Source organism: Saccopteryx leptura, chromosome 6 (genome assembly GCF_036850995.1).
Source record: "Saccopteryx leptura isolate mSacLep1 chromosome 6, mSacLep1_pri_phased_curated, whole genome shotgun sequence".
In the NCBI taxonomy this organism is placed as follows: domain Eukaryota; kingdom Metazoa; phylum Chordata; class Mammalia; order Chiroptera; family Emballonuridae; genus Saccopteryx; species Saccopteryx leptura.
In genome coordinates, this window is record NC_089508.1 from 55,790,883 (window position 1) to 55,796,120 (window position 5,238).

Here is a 5,238-nt window from a genome sequence, read left to right on the forward strand (position 1 = left end):
GGAGTGACAGATGTCTGAAAGGGAGCTCTGGTCTGCAGATCTGATCAGAGGGAATGTTTCTAAGGGTGGTTTCTCTCAGGGCTTGGGGCCATTTGCTCAACAAGCTCATCATGGGTGTTGAGGCTGGCGTACTCAGAGAGGTGCAAAGGCAAGCAGCCAGCCAAATCAACTCCAATGATCACAACTACAATATATGGAGTCTCTGTCTCCAGGCACTAAGTACCTGTATACATTATTGCATTTAATCCTCGCAGCACCTTGCATTAGTTTTATTATTCCCATTTCACAGACAAAGAAACTGAGGCTTGAGGAATGAAAAATTTCCCAGAGGCACCCAGTGGAGAGTGGTAGGACCAAGAGCTTTGTATCAAAGAGTCTGCTTATAGAAAGTCAGAAGTGCAAGCCTGGGGTGCTCCCAGGGCATTGTCTAGGGACCTTTATTTCACACTTGCAAGCACTATCATTTAAGATTCTACAAAACACACTGTGTTCCATGTCCATAGTGGCAGCGTGCAGCTGGGCACAGCTTTCTCATGCAGCCTAGGTCTCCTGGTCCAGGGCCTCCTCCACACCTTCTGGAGGCCTCTCTGGTTACCAAGACTGAGCCTGGAACATGCCCAGCACTATTTGTCAGCTCTTCGCATAAGGACCTCTGGTGGAGGATGTACAAAAAGAAGTAGAATTCTTCAGAAAGCCTGTCAATCAGCTCTATGTGGACAGAAATAACCCCTGGGTCTTAGTAGCTCTCAGGACTCAGACTAGGTGTTTTTTCAAAGGACAATACACCCTTCTCATTTATAATTCTGTTTTAGGCTCCTCACTTTTTCTTGGTAGAAAAGGAAAAAAACACAGTGGATGCCTCCCTCCCAATCCTGGTGGTTTTCAACCCTCTTGGAAAACACATCCTGAAGGGGCCAGGGGGCCCAGGGGGAATGCAGAACCAGGGACCCAATGCCCGGGGCTGCTTTTGGATCCTGGGCTGGGTCAGGTGAATGGAATGCACAGGAGTAGACTGAGCCACATCACGCAGGGAGAGTGAGTGATTGAGGGCACCTGAGGAGAGGAGAGGCCGGGGTGCAGGATGGTGAAAGTGAAGATGAGGAGGTGAGGCAGGGGGGCAGGCTGGAGTCAGATGGAGCAGGAGCTGTGGGAATGAGCAGGCTCCCAGGTGGGCAAGAAGCAAGGGCCTAGGGCAGGAGTCTGGCTAGAGGCGACAGGGGCTGGGGGAACTGGCTGCTCTCGGGTACTGGGCCCATGGATTCATCAGAGTTAAAAGAGAGAGGCCGCCTGACCAGGCGGTGGCGCAGTGGATAGAGCATCGGACTGGGATGCAGAGGACCCAGGTTCTAGACCCCCGAGGTCGCCAGCTTGAGCGCGGGCTCATCTGGTTTGAGCAAAATTCCACCAGCTTGAGCCCAAGGTCGCTATCTCCAGCAAGGGGTTACTCAGTCTGCTGAAGGCCCACAGTCAAGGCACATATGAGAAAGCAATCAATGAACAACTAAGGTGTTGCAACGCACAATGAAAAACTAATGATTGATACTTCTCATCTCTCCGTTCCTGTCTGTCTGTCCCTGTCTATTCCTCTCTCTGACTCACTCTCTGTCTCTGTAAAAAATTTAAAAAAAATAAAAATTTAAAAAAAAAAAAGAGAGAGGCCATCCCAACTGTTCACTCTTATGGGGCAAACTGTGCAAGTTAAACTAAAAACTTGATAGGATTCACAAGAAACTTTTGCACGTGCCGGCCTCCACTTTCCTTTCCAGCCTCACCTCCTCCAGTTCTCTTTTTTTTGTGTCCCCTACATCCCAGCCCAAAATAGCTGCATGCCTTCATATGCCGCACTCTCCTACCTCTGTGCCTGACAAAGCCCTCCACCAAGGGCCCATTCTCTGGCTCTCAACCTGTGGAAATCCTGCTCTTCCGACCTGAACAGGCAAGTGGTGGAAGAGGTACAACCAGGAAGGATACTAGAAACATAGTTATCAGAGAAATGTAAATTAAAATAATAACAAGGCAACACGCATGAAATCAGCAGATTGAAAAAACAAATCCCTATCCGTAAAAGCCCCCAATGTTGACTCAGTTTTGTCAAACACGGACATCTACTGCTGGTGACGTTGTAAGCGGGTCCAACCTTTTTTGGGGGGAACCACGGGGCAATATATTTCAGGAGAGAGAGAAATGTTTATGCTCTTTGACTCCCAACAATCTTACTTTGTAGAGCTAAGCTAAAAAATAAAAAAGGCTAGTAAAGAAGAAAAAAGCTACATGGATAAAGATACCTCTTATACCATAATTTTTAACTGTTGGGAAAAAAAAACTGGAAATAGCCCAATTATTGCATAACAGGACTGTAAAGGAAATTACATTCACTAACAGATGGAAATTATGATGAAGACTATTTAGCAAAAGGAAATGCTTATAATGCATAGGAGAGCACAAAATTGAATCGTGATTATACTATAAAAAGCATGTAAACATATGAACAAGGATGTGTAAGAGAACACAGAGAAAGGAAAATCACTCCTTATTAGGGAATTATTTTCATTAGAATGTTGTTGGTGGAATAAACGTCTCCTATAGGGAATGGTACCCTTCATTCAAAACTCTCGATTCACCCGTTCCTACCTGCTTTGTGGTCCTTGGTGCATTATGCCTTGAATAATTGTTACAGTGTTCTAGTTTTAGACCCCCTTTGGACCATAAAACTCTTCAAGAGCAAGGACTCAGTTTTATTTTTCTTTGTCTCACCTGAGCACTGGGAATTGCCTGGCACCTAGTAAATGTGCAATAAATATTTATTACGTGAATTCAACCACTGCTAAGGATTATATTTTGCTTAAAAACAAAACTCAGCAAATCACTCTCTCCGCTCTCTCATCTCTTGGCAAAAGAGCCTCAGATAATTAGAGAACTATGTTATTTGCTAAGGTTTTCTGGAAAGGGAAATTCACATTTAAAAAGTTAATATTTTGGCCCTGCCAGTGCTGCCCACTGAAGCCGGTGCTTCGGAGTCCGGCTCTGGCCGTGCTGGCCCGGCCCACTCTGGGTGCACTTTCCGCGACCATGGGTGCCGTGCTCAGTCCCTCCTGAACTCTCAGCTGGGGACAGAGGACATTCACGGGTGCGTGGTTAACCTGGACAAGTACCGGAGTTTTGTGTGCATCGTCACCAAGTTTTGGCGCACAAGGAGGCAAAACAGAGGTAAACTACACTCATCTGGTTGACCTGCACACCCATATGCTGAGTGAGGTCTTGGATCCTGGCTTTCCCTTGCGACCAGTTTGGGAGGCAGGAGCTGGAGCTGGGGACTAAGGCTGATGTCAAAGAGCTTGCTGCCAGCTGTGACGTCAAATTTGATATGTAGAGCAAGATCTGGGTGAAACTGGATGACACCCACCTGCTTTGGAAGTGGATGAAAGTCCAACCCAGGCGCAGGGGCATCCTGGGAAATGCAGTCAAATGGAGCTTGACCAAGTTCCTCATTGACAAGAATGGCTGCGTGGTGAAGCGGTCCGGTCCGTGAAAGAGCCCCTGATGAACGGTGGAGAAGAGCCTGCCCTGCTACCTCTAGCTCCACAAGTACGCACCCCATTCTGAGCCCACCTCCTGCACCCCCTCGGAGCCTTTTACCCGGCACCCGGGATAGTCCATCTAAACCAGCCTACTGGCGGGGCAGCCCCAAGAACCAGGGGTGCACCCCAGCAGTAGGAAGGCCTGTCGCCCGGCCTGGTTCCAACTCTGCACCCCCACCCCTGGCTACCTTGGGGGAATAAAATATACAAATTAGAAAAACAAAAGCAATCTGGAGAAAGCATAAATGCAGCAATGCAGGCAACACAAGGAAATCTACTAAGGCTCTTGGGAAATATTCACCTTTACCTCTTAACACTGCAAGATGTTTCAAGATTAAAAGCTTGCAGAAGTTTGTCCCTTGGCACCAAACTGGATTCCAGCCAGAAGAAAAACTATTTGCTGTGTCTACTGGGAACCCTAAAGCTGCTGTGTTTAAGTCAGAGTCCATCTTTTATGAACCTAAATGTCGGCCTGACCTGTGGTGGCACAATGGATAAAAGCATGGACCTGGAACGCTGAGGTCGCAGGTTCTAAACCCTGGGCTTGCCTGGTCAAGGCACATATATGGGGAGTTGATGCTTCCTGCTCCTTCCCTCTCTTCTCTCTCTCTCTCTCTCTCTCCTCTCTCTCTCTCTCTCTCTCTCTCTCTCTCTCCTCTCTAAAATGAATAAGTAAAATCTAAAAAAAAAAAAAAAGAACCTAAATGTCAAGGCTGGCAAGGGGACAGGAAATATGATAAAATGACAGAAGCTTATTCCTCTCAAAGAGAATATAATGGGAACCTGATGAGTAATTATTTCTAAGTGCCCCAGATCTTATTGAGTGCCAGTCATGCTAAGCACATCACCTTAGGCTCCTATTTTGCAGATAAAAACATAGCAGAACTCCACCAAGCACGCCTTGCAAATCATTCTAAACAGCCACATTTTGGCTGTGTGTCCAGGATGATGAATACTTCTTTTTTTTCTTTTTCCTTTTTATAATTTTTAGAAAGTCAGTTAATATTTTTCCAAGATCATGGTGAGGTGGGAGCAGGTAAATTATTAGACATGCAGCTATCTCCTTCCTTGCAGCTTGCAACTCAGATTTTTTTTTTCACCTGGCTTATATATTTTTCTTTTTCTAATTGCTTTTAAAAAGACCAAAGAAGGGAGAGAAGAAGGAAGAGAAAAAGAGAGAGAAGCATTCAATTGTTTCTCTTAGTTGTGCATCCATTCATTGCTTCCTGTATGTGCCCTGAACCCACAACCTTGGCATTTCGGGATGACATTTTAACCAACTGAGCTAACCAGACAGAGCCTTTTTTCTTGTTTCCAGACTTATTTTATTCTCTGCTCTTTGATTTGCTGGGGTCATCAGTCATTTTCTCCTTAAGAAAATCACACACTCCCTTTAATCAGTGACTTTTCCTGATACTTAAGTATATAAATCATTTCTAGGATATGTTTTCTTTAACTGAATATAGTCTCATATATCGAGGATAAGGTTTTTTAATCTTTAATATAAACATTTTAAAGGAAAAGTACTTGCTTAGATCTTAAAGGCAATTGCTTTCTTTGGATGTCCCCCATATGCGGTGCACATTAGAAATAGGCTTTTAAGGGGATAAACAGTAGACAGTCTAGGAATTTGCAATAGCAATATTAGGCAAATAAAACA

General features: G+C 45.2%; 1 pseudogene; it reads left to right on the forward strand.

Annotated features, from left to right (window-relative positions):
- The first annotated feature begins 1,081 nt into the window (after positions 1–1,081).
- LOC136377070 (phospholipid hydroperoxide glutathione peroxidase pseudogene) lies at positions 1,082–3,577 on the forward strand (annotated as a pseudogene).
- Positions 3,578–5,238: the final 1,661 nt, after the last annotated feature.